At 53.7% G+C, this 22161-nt stretch overlaps 1 protein-coding gene across 9 annotated transcripts in view; it reads right to left on the bottom strand.

Annotated features, from left to right (window-relative positions):
- MAP4 (microtubule associated protein 4) overlaps positions 1-22161 on the bottom strand; it is a 144691-nt gene that overhangs the window by 102296 nt on the left and 20234 nt on the right. For 8 of the 9 annotated variants that reach the window (XM_065054872.1, XM_065054876.1, XM_065054878.1 and 5 more), the window contains exon 2: positions 18604-18656. The exons of the other annotated variant lie outside the window; for it this stretch is intronic. The gene's annotated coding sequence lies outside the window, so the exon portion shown is untranslated. The remainder of the gene's footprint in view (positions 1-18603; positions 18657-22161) is intronic. 9 annotated transcript variants of the gene reach the window in all.

Below are 22161 nucleotides of genomic sequence, written 5' to 3'. Positions count from 1 at the left end.
GGGGCTGGAAAGGCCGAACTGGGGGGGGGGAACACAGGCCCTCTTGTCCCCAACACAAAGGGGGGACACGGCCCCTCTTACACCCAATATAAAGGGGAGACGTGGCCCCTCTTGTCCCCAACGCAAAGCAGGGGACACGGCCCCTCTTGTCCCCAGCACAAAGGGGGGACACGGCCCCTCTTACACCCAATATAAAGGGGAGACGTGGCCCCTCTTGTCCCCAACGCAAAGCAGGGGACACGGCCCCTCTTGTCCCCAACACAAAGGGGGGACACGGCCCCTCTTGTCCCCAACACAAAGGGGAGACATGGCCCCTCTTGTCCCCAACGCAAAGCAGGGGACACGGCCCCTCTTGTCCCCAACACAAAGGGGGGACATGGCCCCTCTTACCCCCAATATAAAGGGGAGACATGGCCCCTCTTGTCCCCAACGCAAAGCAGGGGACACGGCCCCTCTTGTCCCCAATGCAAAGCAGGGGACACGGCCCCTCTTGTCCCCAACGCAAAGGCCCCTGCTCCCGTTACGCCGGCAGCAGATCCGGCCCCACAGCCCCAGCACGGCCAGAGTTCACATTCCCCACCACCAACGGCATCACCCGCCGACTGTTCATGAATCGCATGCGAGTCTATTATGGAAACTGATGCAGTTAAATCTATTCCATTTTTCTGTAACAATAAAGGGTTTCAAGACAGATCAGACTTCAAGCGGCAACTGCGGGTTTTGCCGTTGGGATAGAGGCACCGAAGAGTTACCAGAGCAGGGTCTACAGGTGAAGGGGCTGGAGCTCCCAGCCCTTTGTGCGGGGTCGCGGTTGGATGGATGGTGGTTATTTAACAGCCACCTTTATACTGAAATGAGAGGTAACGTCCCCGCGTTTCTTTCAGATGGAGCTCCGGACCCTTTTGAAGCCGCGCCACCGCGCTGAGCACCCGGCGCTGACTCAGCCCCCCGCTGAGCTCCACCAGCCCCGTAAATCACCGCACGGCTCTGGCCTTGGCATCGGCCGCTCGCTCCCAAGGAACAAACGGGCTCTTAAGGAGCCAAGTTTTCAACCGCGGCCTCCCTCGCTTTCAGCTTGCAAGTGCAATGATGGCTTTGAGATCTACCTCGAAAGAAAAATACATATATATCTATTTGGAGCTATGAAAATTTCACTTAGCTGTCCTGGTTTTGTTAAAAACAAGTTTCTCTTTCAGTGAATTTTGCCTGTCAGCTAAAGCTTCATATTAACTGCATTTTCCTGGAGAACCAGACACACGTTTTGGTAAACCTAGCAATGGAATGCAAACTTATTGATAAGCACGGATGGACATCTCGCGAGAGGGGCAACGAGAAGCAAGAGACCAAGAAACTGACCAACTGTGTTTAACATCCCATTCACCTGAATACTTCATATAAAGTGGGAGATCACGAGGATCTCGTTCGCTTTTCCCTTTTCCCTTTTTCCTTCTGCTCATGGCCGACATTAGCAGAGGACCTTGCTAGTCGTCCCTGCGAACTGAGGCCAGTGACAGACTGAATCCAGCTCCGGTTGGCTGCAGAGTCCAGTCCAGGACTTCGGGTGCCGGCTCTGCAGTTGCTGAGACTTTCAAGATTGGTTTTGTGTATTTTGTATTATTTTCTCTATTCTTATTAGTAGCATTAGTAAAACATCTTTAATCTTTTCCAACTCTCTTCACTCTGTGCTTCTTTCCCTCCCAATCACCTCTCCTTAGTGGAAAGGGGGGAGAGGGAGGGGGAAGCGGGGGAGGGGGGGAGAGGGGGTTAACAATACATCTGCCAGGGTTTGATTGTCACCCCGCAATCTTAACCCTCGACACTTAGCGTAAGGAAGAAAAACAATACGTAACATTTTCAACGAGCTGCTTCAAGATGCTACCAGGAAATGGAAGAATCAAGGCTACGGTCAGAAAATGGCAGAACGGGGCTGAAAACAGCCAGAACACCCCAACGGGGCCGGAAACAGCCAGAACACCCCAACGGGGCCGGAAACAGCCAGAACACCCCAACGGGGCCGGAAACAGCCAGAACACCCCAACGGGGCCGGAAACAGCCGGGACACCCCAACGGGGCTGAAAACAGCCGGGAGACCCCAACGGGGCTGAAAACAGCCGGGAGACCCCAACGGGGCTGAAAACAGCTGTGAGACCCCAAACAGGGCTGAAAACAGCCAGAACACCCCAAACAGGGCTGGAAACAGCCAGAACACCCCAAATGGGGCTGAAAACAGCCAGGAGACCCCGAACGGGGCCGAAAACAGCCGGGAGACCCCGAACTGGGCTACGACAGAGGCACCTTCTCACCTTCCAGCTCCCGTGGAGCGAACCAGCAGCTCCCAGCTGGAACTGGGGCTTCTGGAGTCAACGAAGGCAAAAGGAACATCAGAATATTGCCCAGATTGTGCCCGAGGGGAGAGACTCGCAGTGATGCTTAGAAGGATGCTTCCTATAGCATTGGCATTGCTGTGGAACATTATAACAGCTTTAAATTATTCCAGGGCAAATAAATCATATTCATTCACTTTTTTTTTTTCCAAAGAATTGTTCAGGCCTCTTCATGTTCCAGCAACAGCTGATCTGTTACACTCAGTATTTGCCCCATCTGTTCCTTCTTATGCTCAGAATCTGTGTGTACCCAGCGAGTAACCTGTTTGTTCTGATAAACAGAATCTGTCTTGTTAGCTCGTCTGAAAGATACAGAGGAGTTATTTTAATCCCTTACGGGTATCACAGACCCCTTATCCTGGTGTCTTGTTCCAAAGAGCTCAATGAGTTTCTCCTTTTCGGAACGAGCTCCTTCCTGGGTGTTCCCACCATCTTACGCGATGATTACAAGGCTGAAACTCACTAACGTAGGCGGAATTGTGCTCTGAGGACAGTGCTGGGCTCACAGCACCCCCAGGGTCCCCAAGAGGCCAGAGCGGCACCTCCTTGCAGCCGTTCTCCAAGTGACCTGCTGGAACAAGCGTCAAGACCCGTCATCCCACGCCGCGGCGGCACCAGCAGCTCGGCCCTGCAGCCCCCATCTGCGGAAGAGCGCCATCTATTTCCTGCTCTTCGTATTTCCATCCCGCAGCTTCCTGCAGCGCGCTGCTGCGTGCAGGCCCCGGGACGCAGTTATGATCTGTCTGACCCACATTTTGTGCCTCTCGTCTTAAGGTGGAGAGAGGGGAGAGCAGGCAAGGGGATGCTCCCCCCCACCCAGAAATTATATATATATATATATATATATATATATATATATATATATATATTTGAAAACCTGTCAACTGTTCGAAGCGAATGATACTTGGCACGAGCCGCTGCCTTGGCTCAGGGTTTTGGCAGGGGAACAGCTGATTTTCCAGAGCACCCGGGGCTGTGCTCACCCCCCTTCCTCCCCTCCACACCAATCCGGATCCTTTCTGGTTGTTTCCCTACTACTACTCACTGGTATTCTCCCCTACCCAAGCACAAGCAACCTTTACGCCAAAGGGGAGACAGGGATCCGCTCCCAAAAGCAGCACGGCTAAGAGGAAAAAGAAACGAAGCAGCATTTCCTCGCTCTTTGTTCTTTGTGTAACCTCCTCTGGGTGCTGCTGCTCCAGTGGGGGGATGGGGCTGCACGAGCTTTCCAGGTCCCTTCCGATTCCTGACACATCTGTAAAGGAGATGCTCTGATGCACAGATTTATAAGCAGCATGTATATGATTTCATCGCATCCACTTGCTCCTTTAAAATTAGCTCCTACGTACCCGTGGAACAAAATCCCCGATGGCAGGAACGGGGACGGCTCAGCCATATCCCCCATGTCTCGGGCTGCAGGTCAGCTTGCTTTTCTTGGCCGGGCTCTGAGGCGGAGGGACCGGGGGAGCAGACAACGCCAAGTCCCCTGGCAGGGCCCCATCTGCATCCATCCATCACGGGACAGGACCCGGCCCAAAGGGGCTGCTGCCGGCTCCCCCCGCAGGGCCGGGCAGGGCAGACCTACGAGCTCATCTCAGCCTTTATCACTGTTTTTTGGCACAGTCTGAACCAGCAGGATTATGGTGTTTTTTTCTTTTTTAATGAAAAAGTAAGATCTCGGCTTTATTTTCATGGATGTTCCAAATCGCTCAAATTACTAGAGGTTTCTTCGCAGAGGTGAGGAGGTGCAGGTCAAGGGACCTGTAAGTTGCTAGAAAAACCAACACCACAGCCTCAGAATGGGTGTCTGAGGAATGAGCCCCCAAAAACGCCCCATGTGCAGCTACCGACCAAACAGGGGAGGGAAGGGCGTCCAGCCAGATACCACAGACCTGCTAGGGCACATACATCACCACACCACTAATTATCCTTAATTATCACTATTTAAATACCTTCTTTCTAATTTCAGTATCTTCTTCCTAATTTCAATATCTTCTTCCTAATTTCAAAGGCACGTCTGAACTTTCTGCAGCATGAGGATTCCAGCAGGAGTCACGTCACACAAACCACATTCTCCTTCAGACAACATGTAAATACAGCAAGAGAGTTTCCAGCTATGTATTTAGCAGCCCCAGTAATTGCCTCCCGAGTCCGGAGAAGGCAGAGCTGGGGCACTGGCTGGTTTTACACCGGGATTGCTACACCAGACAAAGCACCCGGACAGTTGTTTCCCTTCTCAGTACAAATTCTCCACCAGCTTATACGAAAGAGATTAAGTAAGTCCAAGTAACAAATCAGAAAGTGCATTACTAAAGGAAAAGTCCCTGTTATTGCCCTCACAAGGCCGACGTGGGTTTGTCCACCCCAGACTTAGGGAGCCCCAAGCCGCGGTACCGCCAGCAGGAGTTTGGGACAGGGACAGCAGAGGCTGGGGACACAGCAGGGTGTCCCTAGGACAGCAGGGCCACCAAACCACACGCTAATAACCATAAAGCAGTGCCTAAGGCTTCATGCAAATCTCGGTTCAATTCCACAATCAGTTCATGGCCACGCAGGAGATAATGACCGTGTTTAACTTTAATGAAGTCGTGATTCAGCTTGTCAACAGCATTTCAAAGCCGGGGCAGAGCTGCAGCCTCTATCGCTTCCTCATAGCGCGGTTTGCTCGGAGCCGCGTCCTCTTGCAGGTCCGATATCTCACTGCTAGGTCACCAAGATCCTTTGATCCCGGCTGCGTGTCTCGCTCGGGCTCATTTCCCTGCAGCCAAGGGAGCGGCTCAAACGAGCTCAGGGCGACACTGAGACACCCCCGGGGATGAGAATCACCAACAGGCTTGTCCATGGCCTGTTCAGCCGTGGGCAACCGCACCAGCACCGCGGGCAAGCGCAGGGCTGGGACAGGGCCCTGCAGATGGAGACGAGCGCCCCGAGCAGCGCCGGGCGCCCCTTGGGAGGGGACAGCTGGAGAAAACCTGCAACAGGCGCCACCCTGAGTGAAACCGCCGGATCCAGGCACAGCCTCGGGCGGAACACACGTATGTACGTGCTTCGGAGAAGGAAAAAGCCCCAGTTGCGAAAGGAAACAAGCCTAAGGAAGAGGAAGGGGACGGCGGTTCGCTGGTTCCTCACTGTCCGTTCAGAGGTGACAGGGGCACATGGACCTACAGACGGAGCCGAGGGAAACCAAACCCGCCCCAGCGAGGAGAGACCTGGGCACGGCCAGCCCTTTGCTCTGCCTGACAAAGCCTACTATTTAATGCCATACCTGCAGCTTTTATAATTGCAACTTCAGAGTTCCAAAGCTGACGGCTTAGAGAAGCGCAGTTATTCCCATTCACAATGCCTTGCAAGAGTCTGCGCGGTTCTAGGGTTTATCGGGTATTTCCAAAGAGCACCCATCAGTTTGCAGGGTTTCATTACTCAAGATACGAGCCATTTCTCCACTGTTTAAAGCAAAGCATTATCTTTGCTGTTAATTGGTACGGCAAATATACTCAAGTTCTACAAGTACATCGCGTACGAGTCTGTAATGAAGGTTTCTGCTCCGTGGGCTTGAAGGTTTTCCTGCGCCAGACCTCCCTGGGGAGGCACTCGGAGCCCAGGAGCCGCGAGCTCTCCACATTCAGTTATTCAGATGGCGCGTGAATCAGCAAAGCGAGGCCGCAGACAGTCTCCCAGTCCCCATTCCTCTGCGGCGATGGCCAAAAGATCATGTTTGCTGGAAATCTGAGACAACTTCACCAGTGTCTGGAAGGCAGGGAGAAAACAGCTTGGAGAGTCGACAGCTCATCAAATGATAAAGTCTACAAGATAAGGGCAGAAATCCTGAAGCAGCCGGAGGAAAGCTGTAAAATAATCTCCTCTCTACATGTGGCCTCCTACTCACCGGCAACATAAAAGCCGTAATTAAAGTCAGCCTGGGAGCTGACAGCCCCAAATCGTTCAGGTTTACTGGAGCTACACTTCAGTTTACAGGCAGTCTTTGCAGATGTATGGGTTCACTGACTTAAAGTGATCTGTACTTGATTTAACTAAAAAAGAAGCCATTTTTCTTTAAAGGAGCTTGCAAGGCAGCTGCAGGGAGCAGCGGCACGCCGTGCAGGGAGGGACAGACAAACTGCCACTTGAGGAAAACCCGCTTGGTTTGCCTTTGGGAGGCCCCCGGGTCCGGGGCAGGTCCGGCCCTGCAGCCCCCCGCGGCAGCTCCGGCACCGCGCACATCGGCTGGGTGCGCCTGACCTGAGTCACCGTGTCACAAAGAGCTCCCAAAGGCAAAGAAAACTTTCATTGGAGCTGCTGGAAGGGAGACGACGGTATAATAACAGCTGCTAATAACAGCTGCGACCCACCGAAATACCTGAGGAAGGACCGGACGCGTTTACAGCTGTAACAAACACGAGATTGCTCGGCTGCTCCACCCTCACCTACTGATCCAAGACGATGTTTTCAGAACGCTTCAGCCATATGTCACCAAGGACAGATCGGTGCATCACCCAACCCTCCGCCTTCGCACCGGCACCTGCAACAGGCCCTTCCAAGAGCCATCCCCGAGCCTGCTGTTCTTTGAAGACCACTGTTCACATTTTGAAACTGATGAACCTATGAACAGAGCAAGACGAGTCCCCCAGACTTTGCGTCTCGAAGGCAAACCTCAAACCCAAGCCCAGCCAACCCTCCCGAGCTGCCCGGCCACGCACACGGGTTTGGAAAGGACCCGTTTCGCCGCTCAGAGAGGATGAGGCGGTGTGGAGAGCACACGGAGCACAGATCAGCACTATGCATGGAGTTCTGCTAAGAACAAAAATGAGACAAGGCTATGGGAAAACACTGAGGAGTAATTCCAGAATTTGCATCTCTGATGCAGAACAGTCAATCTTGTTCATTCAAATTTTTAGGTAGCTCTTCTGGTCCCGATTTAAGAACTGAAATTACTAGCCAGCGCTAGGAGTCCTACCGCGTCCTGCAATAGCAAGGCAGCCACCGATCTGCTTACTAACACACCAAGATCCTCCTCCTGCGTCAGAACTGCCCCAGGCTCTGCCGTGGCTGGTCTCCGGTGCGAGGCCGGCAGTCAGTACGGGAGGGAAACCTCCACTTGCAAACGCTGCGAACACAGCCAGCAGTGACCTGCTCGGCTCCAAAAGCAAGAACCTCATGTATATACACAAGATGCTTGTTTCACACCACTCCTCACCTCCTCCTTCCTGCATGGAAATGCAGCTTTAAGACAAAAGCAAACATTAACTTAGTTGAGAGGTTCCTTTCCAGAGCGCCACGCTTCCAATCCCACACAATCCACGGGCCGGGATGCAGCCGGTAACAGGAGCGAGACAGCCTTGTGAAGTCACAGGGATTGTCCTTGCTCGGTGTTGTCTGGTTTTTAAATCTCTGGGTTGATATTTTTCTCCCTCTGGTTATTTCCCAGTGAAAGATGAAGAAGGGCAATGCAGAACGCCTCCCCGCAGCTCGGCCTGGCGACCGGTTACCGTCCACGAGCACCGCGGCGGGCAGGCGGCACACCAACAGCAGCACAGACACACCGTCACTCGGAACCCTCACAGCACTCCGGATACATCTACCTCATTAACTTATTGTCTAACTCTAGTTTGGACTACTAGAGTTCTTCCTTTAAGGATGAAACTCCCTCCTTTTGTGGGCAACACAAGATCATCTACACCAACTCCGAAGAATCAAAGAATCCTGGGTTTAAGGGACCTCAAGGACCACCTGGTCCAGCCTTTCCTGGCACAAGCCCGGCCTAGACAAGCTGGGCTGTCCGGCTGAATCTTAGTGCCCAACGCTGGGGAACCCGCCCCTGCCCTGGCACATTATCCCAAAGCCTGGTTGTTCTCCACATGAAACGTTTCCCTCGTATCCCATCGCAGTGTCCCCAGCCGTCCCTCGTACCCGTCGCCCCTCGGCTTTGCCACGGGCTCCTTGTCCCACGGGGTCTCCAGCCGCTCTGCAGCCGCCTCTGCGCCCCGCTGGCGGGCGGGCTCTGCCCTGCCCTGCTCTCCCGCGCCAGCCCAGGGCCGGCGCATCCGGCCGCTGCTGCACCCGGGCTGGTGTTCCAGGGGCCAGACCTTGCCCTTGGTGAACTTCAGCCGGGCCTTGCCAGCCCAGCTCTGCAGCCTCTCCAGGCCACTGCAGGGTGGCTCTGCCTTCCCAAGGGTCCGCGTCCCCACCCAGCCTGGTGTCGTCGGCAAAACTCATCGGACACACTCGATCCCATGAGTCAGAACTTCATCAGGGTGCCCTTGATCTCATCGTCCAGAACTTCACTGGGGACACTTGATCCCATCGTCCAGAACTTCATCCAGACGCCCTTGGTCCCATCATCCAGAACTCCATCAGGGTTCACCCGATCCCATCGCCCAGACTTGTAACGTTGATTTTTATGAAATTAAGGAAAGATGACTGCATCACGTTTTGAATTCCCCTTTTGAGAACTCGTTCCCAAAGTTCTGCTCTGGGGAAGATGGGAGAGAAGTCAGGGAAGAGCCCCAAGCTGTTGTTCTGGAAGCGTTCAGAGCTGCAGATTAACCTGAGAAAGCCGGACTTACCGGTTGCTTTTCCGGCTCGCTAAGACGACATTGTGGCGCTCGAGGATGATCCCGTTCAGCAGCATCACGTCTCTGGAATGCAGCATTTACCTGGCACAGAGCGGCCCTTGTTTCTTCCAGAGATCTCGGTGTGAAGTCCAGCGTGCATGGACAGTGGTGACTCACATTTCAGGGTCTCAGTTGCAGTTTTCCATTCCCTTCTGGCCTTAATTCGGGTTCTTCTCAGCTCAGGGTGAAGAGACACGTTTTGTAGAACTTGTGTTCCATATGCAGAGAAGTGAAGACAGGCCGGGGCTCCAGGAGGAGATGGCACGGGAGCTCCAGGCAGGAAGCCTACGACGCTCTTATCGATACACATAACGCTGAGCCAAGCCAAGGCCACAACTTCTTTGCTCTCTGGCTTTGAAGAGCTGAATTCCAGCCACAGAACTCGTAGAGACAGAAAACTCCCGCCACCCAAAAGAGTAACTCTCCCACATCCCTGGCAATCAGGTTTAAATTGCTTTGAATTTGGCCAAAAGCCTGAGGAGAATTCTGCCGTCTCCCCATGGTACATAGCACTGCAGAGGGAGCAGGGGCCCAAAGCCACCTAAGAAACCACTTCAACGGATGGAAGACGCGGCACAGAGCTGGGCAACGCTACTCAACCACGAGGTGAACGCTCACGAACCGCAGGTACAGCTGTTCACGGCTCCTCCTGCCCTAACCACAGCTGGAGCCTCGAGAAGGACAAGGAGCGGCAGGAAGCCCAGCCAAGCCAGGCCTAAGCATCTGGAGAGGCTTATTGGGAAGCCAAGTCAAGTGTTTGAGCAGTAAGGACGGAGGGCAGGGGAGGCTCCGGTGGAAGAGGGTCCCACGCCAGTCTGGCCACAAGCGGACAAAAGGCAGAGCCGGAGCTTTGGGGTGCGAGGCCGAGGGAAGAACAGCGACACAACCACGAGAATCAGCCCAGCCCAGCACTCCCAACCCGGCGACACCCATCCCCAAAAATACATGGTGTGTACCTGTGCCTGCAAAGAGCATTTTACTATTGTTAATTATACATAAGCACACCAAGATAAGAGAACACCAGCCTCCCGCACCATCCTTCCCTTTGGGCACTTTCCCTCCTATGAACCACCCTGCGAGACGGGGCAGGACGGTCCAGCCGCGATTGCTACATTATGGGTTGTACTGTTTCCGCACTGATAAAAAGTCACATCAAAAAATTTGCCTGAAATTACAGCAGGATAGACGCTGTGCCAGAGCAGCTTCACTGGGAGGACAAGAATAGCTTTCCTGTAAGGCCCAGCAGGGATCAGGGACTGGAGAAGGTGGGATTAGTGCCCTTGGCCGGCCTTCCAAGCAGCCTCATGGAAGATGAGCGCACAGATAAGACCCGGGAGGCGCTTCCCAGCGTCCGGCTCCGCACGGGCCCACAGGCCTTGAAATCAGAGACTAAAAAAGGCTGGTATGTCCTCTCCAAAAACTAGAAATGCTTATCTAAGGAAAACAGAGTCTGCCCACCTCTGCAGAGACCTTGTCCTAAAGTACTTAAAATACAGAAACTGCCCAGAGTTGGACTGTTTGCTGGTTTTCAAGCTGTCTCACAAAAACAGGATCTTCTATGCTGCTCACCAGGAGAGGCAGCACCAAATAAGGCGAGTTTCATTAATCACGGGGGGGAATATTCTCTTTTCTCTTGGCAGAGGATGGAGAGAAAGCCAGAGAGCGTGGGGGCAGGGTACGAAAAGCCCGGCTGTGAGCAAAGCCCTTTTCTGTGCTGCACATTGACTGTGGAGCCAGAACCGAGGCAGCGGGCGAGCAGCTGCGCCGTCAGCTGCTTTCCTTTAATAGCACGGCAAGGGAAGGGACGCGCTCCCTCCTCCCCGAGAGCACAACCAGCACACCGCGGCGTGCCGGCTCCCTCCTCCCCGAGAGCACAACCAGCACACCGCGGCGTGCCGGCTCCCTCCTCCCCGAGAGCACAACCAGCACACCGCGGTGTGCCGGCTCCCTCCTCCCCGAGAGCACAACCAGCACACCGCGGTGTGCCGGCTCCCTACTCCCCGAGAGCACAACCAGCACACCGCGGCGTGCCGGCTCCCTCCTCCCCGGGAGCACAACCAGCACACCGCGGCGTGCCGGCTCCCTCCTCCCCGGGAGCACAACCAGCACACCGCGGCGTGCCGGCTCCCGCCTCCCCGAGAGCACAACCAGCACACCGCGGCGTGCCGGCTCCCGCCTCCCCAAGAGCACAACCAGCACACCGCGGCACGCCGGCTCCCTCCTCCCCGAGAGCACAACCAGCACACCGCGGCGTGCCGGCTCCCTCCTCCCCGAGAGCACAACCAGCACACCGCGGCGTGCCGGCTCCCGCCTCCCCGAGAGCACAACCAGCACACCGCGGCGTGCCGGCTCCCTCCTCCCCGAGAGCACAACCAGCACACCGCGGCGTGCCGGCTCCCTCCTCCCCGAGAGCACAACCAGCACACCGCGGCGTGCCGGCTCCCGCCTCCCCGAGAGCACAACCAGCACACCGCGGCGTGCCGGCTCCCTCCTCCAGGGAGGGATGGAAGGACGGCACATCTACTAGAGCGCACCAAGCAGTCGCTCTGCTTTTTATTAGGTATTTTGTACCTCCTCGTTCTTCTTGCTGCTGCCGCAGACTAATGAGCGTGCAAGAAGGGCAAAGTTTCACTACAGAAGTTCCGCTCGCGTCAGCCCGAGTTCGTCCCACTCCACATCTGTCTGGCATGTGCTGCTCCCGGGATAACGGGTCTCGTGCTGCTCCCGGGATAACGGGTCTCGTGCTTCCCTGAGAATTTCTGCTTTTATTTCTAAAACGATTCCTTCTGTTATCACCTGGGAGGAAATCTGTACAGTATGAACACTGGAACTGCAATCCAGGGGACGAGAAAGAGCTCAAGTCATGCTGTGAGACAAATGATTTTTCAGGGATCTAGTCCAGCTTAATGACAGTAACACCACCAATGTACCATCGTAAACTCACAGCACTTTGCCCCATGGGTCTACACACATCCGAGAGGACAGGAGGGACGCTTCTCAAATTAAGTTAATCAAAAAAGCACTCACTGAAGAGTGAAATAGGCAGCCATCAAATAGCATGTAATGTGTTACAACCACATCATAGCCCACCCAAACGTGAAGTTTATTGCAGTAAGCCTTGAAAACTCCAAGTTAAACTTTCTGTACAGCAGCAGAAACAATTCAAGCTTGTGAAAAGGGTCTGGCAGAAAGAGAGGAGACGAGCTCAGCGGCGCTGCTCCCCCACTGCACACGGGTTATCAGGAGGGGTAAGCCAAGTCATAGATGGCGCTGGGAACGCGCTGGGGAGCTGCTGGAGAGCAGCTTTGTGGCTCATCCCCTCAGCCCAGCAGGAGGGCTGGACGGCACCTGCGGCAAGGGAACCGGCTCGAGAAGGGCCCCCGGATCAGCCAGGGGCGCTCAGAAAGATCCGTTTGAACAAGGAGCACAAACCATCACTGGCTACAGCAGATCCAGCCACGGAAACAGAAGCAGCTTGTTTGGCAACTGGGAACGCACAGTCAGCCCTTCGAGGAACTCCTTTACATACCAGCTTTACTCCCTTACCTGCACAGAACCATCCTAGTTATGGTGGTGACTGTACTAGAGTAGCTACTTTACTTTTAATTAAAATAAGCACTTCCCTTGACCAGGTAATTATAGAGCATGAGAACCTGTGGATCAGGACCCAGAACTGGAAGTTCCAAAAGGAGAAGGTTGACTAGCAAACCGTTTGCATCAACGGCAACTCATCACCAGCTGACGTTTCAGAGTCAGATCAGCGGAACATTGAACCTGTCGACGCTTTTTCAAGTAGATTTGCAAAGAGCAAATAGTTTAAAGCTTCCTACTGCTCAAAGGTCAGAAAAACTTTGGAAGAATGACACAAACCATGCTTCTATACCAAGAAATGAGTTCGAGGTACTTGCTGTAGCCGAGATCTGGCAGAATTGGCAAGCAGGCCGGGTCTGGGCCGCGGGGCTGCCTCAGCGCGGTGCCCTGCCCGGGGCGCAGGGCCGGCACGGCGGCCCCAGGGACCTGGAAGCAGAACAGACAGAGCCGAAGGGCCCAGGGGCAGCAGCTGCCAGCCCGGAGCCACAACAAAGCGCCCTGGAAGCAGGTTTGTGAACAGGAGAAGCAAATGCTGTGCCGGAGCCCAGCCCAGGGTCCGGGGCAGCAGCCAAAGCAGAACTCTGTGACCGTGTAGGCAAAGCAGCTCAGAGTGAACGTGCCCGTTTACCAGCGCTGTGTTCGCTTCACGTGCTCAGTTCGCAGCCAGGAGCACAATTCCGTCCCTGTATTTCCATGGACGTCGCTCAGGTGCTCAGAAATTCCTGCAGGAATGAAGCCACATTTGGGGAGGGAGCAGAGTGAACCCCAAGGATTCCGAGCTGGGGAGCCTGTCCCTTCCTGCTCTGCTGGGAGCAGCTTTGGGACAGCCTGGTCTGGCTTTACAAAGCCGTGGGTTACTGGGACAGGCTCTTGGCACCACCTTTTGCAGCTCTGCCCTGGCTTCCTTCATCTTGGGGCAACTCCACAATAGATAAAACGGAAACTGAACATATTCTGTGCTACGAGGAATTGCTTCTAAGCAGGGATATTTGTGCCTACACACAAATGAGAACGAAAAAACAAGAAGTCCTTTTAAAACAAGGCAGAAGTCTATAGCTTGCAAAATGCTCACCACACGTGGGTAGCTCTGCAAGCAGAGCTGAAGTCTTTGGCCACAATAGCTCAGGAGAGGTCTTGCTGGAAGCCAGGGAGGTAAATGCTGCCTGCGATCCCAGAGACACAGGCACTGCAGCTTGGTAGCAGAACAGCTTCAGAACAAAGGCAGAATGATAACTTGGCTTCAGAACGGGATGTGAAGTGGGGGAAGGTCCGGTGACTCAGCAGGGAGAACAGAACACACAGCACGGTCACAAACTGTTTCCAGAGCGAACACACCACGGGCCAACGGAGCCGAGAGCTTCCCTCTGTGAGAGTCACCTACACCGCCACATCATCCCAGCATCCGTCACCGCCTGCGCCAGAACACGCAGCCACGCTTGAGGCAACGTCACCAGACACCTACACCAGTCCCGGCACCTCCCGTGCTACCAAGGGGATAAAAGAACAAATACGGGTACAGAGAAGCACTCGGAAATTTGCTTAATAGTACATTGAGAGAGTGCAGAGGAGGTGATGGAGCTGGTGAGGGGCTGGAGCACAAGTGTGATGGGGCGGCTGAGGGACCTGGGGGGTTCAGCTGGAGAACAGGAGCTGAGGGGAGACAGGGACACAAAGAAACGGCCTCAAGTTGCCCAGGGGAGGTTGAGGGTGGATCTGGGAACAATTTCTTCCCCAAAGGGCTGTGGGGCATTGAACAGGCTGCCCAGGGCAGTGCTGGAGTCACCAGCCCTGGAGGGCTGGACAGACGGACATGAGGTTCTCAGGACAGGGGGCAGTGCCAGGGTGGGTTATGGTTGGACTCCACAATTTGGAGGGGCTTTTCCAACCAAAATGATTCCACGACTAGTGGGTATATAAGCTGTAGGCCTGGGCCTGCCACAGAACACTGCTAGACTAGAGGTTCAGTACGTTCACTTCTCCTTCATAAGGGCACGTATCAAATTCCTGACTTATAAAAGCAACCCATTCTGAAGGCACCGTGGCATCCCAGCCTGCGGAACTCCCAGCAAGGAAAGCCCAGGGTCACAGAGCAGACCCCTCCGCATCCCTCAGAGCCGCATGTGTCCCCACAAGCCCCAGGGGGACACGGCCCAGCCCCCCGGCCCCCGCTGTCCCCTCCCAGCGGGGACACACTCCTGCCCTCACGTGACGTTTATTCATAGAGAGGATCCCAGGGATTTCTACTGAGCTCAGCTGGGTCATGCAGCTGGCCAAGCGCCATCAGAGCACCAGAGAACTGCTCAGTTCTGGGAAGCGAGTGGCATTAGTGCGGTATAGACATACTAACAGCAGTAAAAGTGGCGGGTTATGCAAGAAAGACCTGGGTAACTGAAGAGAACCAACTCTCCCAGAGAGGCGTTGCTGCCACACGAAGCTCACGCCGGGCTCTGTAACGAGAGCACACGAACGACAGGCACAGCCTGAGCGCAACCGAACCGCTCAGAGCCCCGGACAGCTGAGCCGAGGAGCAATACCCTCAGTCACTGCAGCCTCTCCTTTATCTTGTGCCGGTTTTACTGACAAAATTCCTGCCTGATAAGAAAGAGACCAACACAAGCTACCGGTGACCCAGCTGGAACCAGCAGAACCACCTTTAGGAAACAACTCTCAGAAATAACCGCAAAGCCAGTCTGGGACAAACACACTCACATCACTGCTCCGAGACTTTAGTTTTTTCTTGTAAGAAAGGCGCTCCAGTGCCGCAGGCGGATGAGAGCTCACTTCGTTCACGCAGAACGGTGCCCGTGCGGCTTTCTGGTTCAAGGTGTGGTGGAGCGGAGAGAAGCCAAGATGTGCTGTTGGCCAGTGTTCAGGTTGGAGAAAACGCCGACAGGAGCTCCAGCGAGAGGCCCCACGTCACTTCTCAGGCCCAGGGAGCGTATGTGAGCGCTCCTTTCTGAACAGAGGTCCCACAGAACAGCTCCCGCCTTCCCAAACGAGTGCAGGAAGCCAGCAGACGAGGAAGGGAGTAACTGCTGCACTTCAACCACTATTGTATTTACATTTCCGTACTCTCGATAACAAATACATTCAACCGTGGCTGAAAAACAAGGCATTGCTTAGCAAACAAAAGCTGAGCTTTCCTGAAGGAAAGTGCAATAAAAAATGTCAGGTCTTGCCACAGGTACAGTCTGTGAGTTTCTTCAGAGAATGATTCGCTCCCTCAGCGCGGGTCCGGCTGCAACCCCGGGAGCGCGCGCTGTGCCCTTCGGCACCGGCAACTCCCAACCCAGAAAGGGAACCAGAAGGGGACCAAGCAGATAATTGTTCACTGTGCTACTGAAAAAACACCCACGTTTAAGAACTTGGTTTTAATTCAAAGAAAGGAATCTCTTTAAGAAGTCAAACCCTATGTGGTAAATGACACAGGAGCGTTACCTTCCTCCCAAGGGCTGAACCCTGAGGTTCTGTTCTCAGCATCCTCAGCCTGGGAGGTCAGCACATGCCTCCTCCACCCCTTTTAAAAGGGGGGGCGATAACACACCAGCAATGGCACAATCTGGGGAGGACACGCAGCCCCCGGTTTGCTCAGGCACAGAAAAGCTCTTTCTTATCTGCGTGTCTTATCTGGGCAGAATTGTGTGCTGGGGAGCGGGGCTGTCCCGGCCCCACAGCTATGGCAGCAGCGGCCCCAGCCGAGTGCACTTCTCAGCAATGAAACTGATGCTCCAGATGGGGTTTGTGCGTGTTTCTTCCCAGCTAGAGCAGTTACACAAAAAAATATTAACTAATCCATCAGGTAGTGTTTTTATAAGTACTTTCCGCCACCTATACATGTCACCAACACAATAACCCAATGAAGTTCCAGGTGCCACAGGAGTCACGGTCAGCATTTGCAGTTTAAGAAAGCAAGATGACCAAACACGCAACTGCGCTTGGTCAGAAGCGCCCAGAACAGGGCGCGCAGGGAGAGCCCATTGATCTCCGAGGGACAGTCCGAGCCAAACAGGATTTTGTCTTGTTTGGTAGAGAACGGGGGATGCTCCTCGCGGTGGCTCCACGGGAGCGCGCAGGCGGCGCCGGCCCCACGCGCACAATGGCAACTGCTGCTCCTCGGAGGATGCCGGGGAGGAAGCTGCAGTCATTCATCCAGCGCGGATTACATGTTCCCGGATAAATTACCGCAGGAAGCATTTTTAGCTGCTGAATACAGTCTGTGGGAAACACCTGTTTGGTTTCCAAGTCCTGAAAGCACCGAACAACAAATGTTGAGTGGTACAACGACATGTATTCCTGGGGCTCCGAGGGGCAGCTTACGCTGTAACTCTCATTTTTTTGGACAATGGGAAGAGAAAGGAGGAAAATTAGCAAACTCACAGCAAACTCACCCCTTAGACAACTTGGGAGTTAATGACATGACCCAGTAAAGTGGAAGACTGAGATCAATTCCAGACATGCAAGGAGTCTGGCAGACATAAGGTCGCATTGATCGGAGCTAAGAGACCTGGAAAGGAGGGAAACAAGAAGCTGAAGCCCAGAAGGTGCAGGAAGGGCCTTTACACAGCTCCACCACCTCTGCCCAGCTGCACACAGTGCTCGGTCCCGCAGGACAAGGGACAATCCACCTCCCATGGCCCCGCGAAAGACACACACAGCACCCGGGGGCACCTCCTGCCCTCCACCCCGCCCAGGGGACAAAACCGTCTTGTTTGGCTTTTGTTCTGACTTTTAGAGGATTTCAGGCAGTGTGGCTGCGCACCGGGCAACGCGGCGCACGTGTGGCTGCCCCAGCCGCGTCACAAATGGACACACAAGAGCATCAGCCGACTGCAAACGCAGAACTTGGCGCCTCTGCCGTTATCTCTGCGCCTGCCATTTAAGGAGACTAAAAAAAAAAAAGGCATATTTAGGAACAATTTTATCCCAGAGCCATAACAGAGTTTCAGGACACACGCAAGGCTACTGTCACATCAAGACAGTTTTAGGAAACCCCGGTAGACAGAGCTGGTGATGTGCAAACAAGACGTAACTGAACTGCATCTGTCTGTCTCCTCTGCGTTCTTCACAGCCGGGCACTTTGGATGGCATGGACAGACGGACAGAACAGCTCGGCCACTCCTGAGCAGCCTGTGCCCTGCGTTTCCTTGGCTTACACTCTAAACTACCTTCAGGTGAAGGCAGGGAGAAGTACTCATGTTAATCAGGGGAGTAAACAGGGTGAGAGTGCTCCCAGGAACAGGCAGGGTGTGAGAGCAACCACTGCCGGCTAATCCAGCTGCGACACACAGACGCCAGGTCCCGCGGTCCATGTAAACACCACGAAAAAACCGCAATTCCTTCACTAAAACAAGTTACGTGAGCACCTGCACCTCACGTATTCTCAGCATGCAGACCTGACGACAAACGGCAGTCCAAGCAGCGTTACGGTGCCTCCACACGGGATGAGGAACTAACGACCCACTGCTCCGAACTCCCCACAAACCAGAGCAGACTTGGGGTTTAATTACTCGTTTGCTCATTTTCACCTTCTGTATCCCTCTTACTCTGCTAAGAAGGTTTCAGTGCCCAAGTTAAACAAGACGTCTGCCCTTTGGAGCAGAAAGAGAAAGAAAAGAAGGTCCAAGTGGCCAGAAATGACATTGCTGGGATCACACGCAGCGCTGCTCTCTCAAACAGAAGCAGGGGGATGTTAGGAACTTCAATAAATACCCAAAAGGATGCAAAAAGACTGGTAAATGGAGTGTTTAACATACAAGAATGGAAAGGTAAGTGCGTTTCAGCAACGTTTGTTGGCAGAACTCTGAATAACGCCTTTCACAGCCACGGGGACGCCGTTGGATGCCCCCGCCCCAGCCAGCCTTTGCTGCTGACCCTCTGCAGACGGGCACAGTTCACACCTCCAGGCAGCGGCTGGGTTTCCCACAACAGATGGAGTTTCGGTGTGTGCACACAGACATGTCAAACCTTTGCTTTTAATTCAATATCTGGTGTCGTGTCGTTAGAAGAGCAGCTCATACCTCAAAGCAGACGTTCCCTCGGGCAGGCCCTTCGGTCTTCGGATACTGCTTATCTGCAAAACACAAGGCGGCCACAGTTAAAGGAGAGCCCACAACGAGAGCACCTGGAACTCGGCTCACTGGGAGATGATTTACAGTACTCAGAACTAACCGAGCCTTGAGACGCCCCGCTGCAGCCCCGCACGGCCAGCAGGCAGCTTGTGCAGCACCAGGAGCAGCACGAGTCCAGCTGGCGGGTGCTAGTTCACATCAACGCTTGCTCGAGCTATTGAGGACACACCATGAGAACTGCGAGCGACTTCTCCCTCATTGTGCATCTCCACAGCTCTTTGCAAACACCCCGTTAAAGCGTCCAAGCGGACCCTCCTGCACAGTCTTTAAATCCATCCACAAGGCAAAACCAACGGGTATTGCTGGATGTGTTACGCAGCCGGAATACATGTGCTGTGTTCTTTTAAGGATTAATTATACTTGGAGTAATATCTTAAAGCGAAATTGTTAAAAAAACCCAAACACACAAGAGTTGTATTTCATTTGCACACATCAGGCTATTTTTGGTGTGTTTTCCATTATTTCAGTGAAGCTATAGCCACCAGCTTTACCAGGGAAACACCTCCTTATCTACTGAGTCTTGTGTTCCAAATTCTTCTACACGATATTTTACGCTTTGTTCATTATGCTTCATTGTGAAACAAGCATATCCACAAAACAAAAAAACAAACCTATCAAAATACTCCTCCCTGTCCTCCCCATTTAGTTTGTATTTGTTTCCACAGAGCATGAAGTATCTCAACCCACATGGAGAAACACCCAAGCCATTGTCCAGCGTAACCCAGGCAGCCTCGGCACAGAACGCCCCGGGACCTGCTCGGGGCACAAACTCGGCCACCAGCGCTCGCTCCGCTGCCCACGGGGAACTGGAGCATCACTTACATGAGAGAAAGCAGGGAAAATACTATCATTGCAGCTTTACGAAGAGGTAAAGCACTCAGGAGGGAGAAAAACCTGCTGCAATAGCCTCGTTCCCTCCAGAAAGGGAGTGAACTGAGGGATGGAGAAATGCCTTGGGTGTGACTGAGCCACAGGAGCATTCTGGCTGGGCCTGGCTGCTGTGGCGACGCTAGCGCTGCCCTTTGGACGGGAGGAGCTCCAGCACACGGCACCAACGCCTCGTTTCTCTTTCCACCCCGGGATTTGCAGTTTAGTCCCCCCGTGATCAATGGGGACATCGGGGGCCTGTTCCACTAGAGCTCACCCCACACCTGCTGCTCTGAGCCCACCAGCTCACCAGGCTCACCCACCAGACATTCCAACTTGTGCTGAAAACAAACGTTATTTGCTAAGGAAAAAACAAAACCAAACAAACACACAGCCCTATCTTTTGCAGCAGAACAAAGAAAACGAGAAGTATTTGTTGTTTATTTGGGCGTTGCAACTCCATCCAAATGGGGCAGTGCTGGATCAACCAGGAAAGTCTAATCCAGTGGGTTCGTCTGGCAAACACATTTCTGCCCTTGATAAGCATTCACCTCTAGCTGCTCGAAATCCTGCGCTGCCACGGTGGGCTGACCCCCCAGGTGTGAAGGCTGCTTGTCCCCCCACCTAATGAACGGGGGGAGCCCAACCGCTTACAAAGTGCTGGCAGAGAGAAGGTACAACAGAAATTAAAAGAAGTTATCACCTGGCCAGCAAATACTGACTTCTGTGTTCCACCATGAGCTGTAATGGTTTTCCATTTTGGAGAAATATTACTGGAAGCTATTTTAATGTTAGAGACATCCAGCTATCCATTGTGACCCCGATTCCAAGTTGGCAACCCGGTTTCTCTCCAGCACGATTCTGATTAGGTGCAAAGCGCCACTGGAGAGGACGAGCAGCCTACAAGCGCAGGCACCGCACCCGCCTGCACGCTTATCTCCCCGCGCTGTCACTAACAGGCCGTGCCTGGCACGCAGCCCCATCGCATCCGCTGGCCCGGTAAGATCCACCTCCACGTCCTGCACCAGAACTTCTTGTTCCTCAGCTCTTCTGCTTCCCAAGCTCCTCGTGCTTTGGTTACTGCACATTTCAATGGCTTCTCTACCTTCACCCAGTTTTCTACATAGCTGGCTTTATTCTTCCCCCACCGACTTGCTTTCATCCCCATAATACACCAAACTGCTTTCCTCTGACTCCCCATCCCCACCTCCTGTTCCCTCTCACCTGAGAGCCCATCAAACTCACCCCATCCATAATACAACAGCTATTCTGAAGAGTCACGAAAGCACATACATATTTCAGGGCCGACATTAACGATTCATTTATTTATTTATCATTTGGAAGGTTCTTACCGCCTTAAGTGACAACTATTTTTGTCCCTGCCAGTCTCCGGTGGCCCTTTGGGGCCAGAGGACACTCCCCACTTGGCCCATGAGAAACGCGTACAGCTCACCTTGAAAACCACCCAAAACCAGCGCGAGCAGCCCCCCTGCAGCCACCTCAGCAGCTTATCACACTAGACGGCCTCTGGTCCCCGTAATTTATACGATCTGTATGAACAGGGTTTGCCTCCAGCTCCCCTTCTCTCGCTGTCCTGCCACAGAGAGAGATACCGGAGCAAACCTCCCGTTCTGTGCAGGACCGTCGCTCTTCCCCAGCTAAATACAACACACTCCAGCGCAGTTAAGTCTCTAACAGAAGGAACGTGCCAGTTCTCACACCAGATGCCTCCACGGGCTCCCTCTGTTTCTCTAAACAAGCACCACTCTGTTTTCTCATGCCCGGATTCGGGAGGCTGCGCTTCCCATCTCCCGGCAGAACAAGCCACTCGATCTTTTCGCTCTTCCTCTTGTCTCTCAGCCTTCACACTTTGTTTGCAAATCTCGAGCTAAACAGCTGCCTTTAAATAGCTCCCGTCTCCAATCCGCATGGGCCACGAGGAGCCGAGCGGGCGCGCACACGCAGCTCTGGATTCCACATGCAAACAGCGTCACGTTGCCAAATACCACGGGGCAAAGGCAACGGCTTGGAAACCCTGAGCTATATATACACGGGCGCCGCGAAACCCGGAGATTAAAGCATCTCAGGTTCTCATCCCAGCCCTTTCCCGGAGGAATAATGCTCACGGCAAGTTCATTCCAACGCTCTGACACGAGGAAAACCACCTTTAGAGCCAGCAGCTCCTTGCCCATAACTGAACTCACCAAGATCCTAAATGATCATTTATTCTCAAATATATAGTGGAATTTTTGTGGAGCACCAAATTCCTGCTCGCACGCTTGCACGAGGCACCTTAGAAAAAGCTGAGAGTATTTGCAGGAGACTGGGCTTAGACTGGACTCCAGGCCTTGGAGCCGAGATCCTCCCAGGACAGAAGGAAAGTGCTGAAGTTAAACTAATAATTTAGAGAGTCTTCCAAACACAAGACGGAGTTTCACTCAACTCCAAGAGTGAATCATCTTCAATATTGATGAGCAGCAAGCCCGGCTTCCCCAGCAGTCACGCAATGCTGAGCGCTTGCAGGACGACGCTTCCCACTGCAGGGAGAACAGAGGAACAAAAGCCCTCAGCTGTAAAGCA

The sequence above is a fragment of the Columba livia genome, chromosome 2, assembly GCF_036013475.1.
Source record: "Columba livia isolate bColLiv1 breed racing homer chromosome 2, bColLiv1.pat.W.v2, whole genome shotgun sequence".
NCBI classification, from domain to species: domain Eukaryota; kingdom Metazoa; phylum Chordata; class Aves; order Columbiformes; family Columbidae; genus Columba; species Columba livia.
Note: the sequence above shows the minus strand (reverse complement) of the source record. Positions and strands in the feature narration are given on the sequence as shown.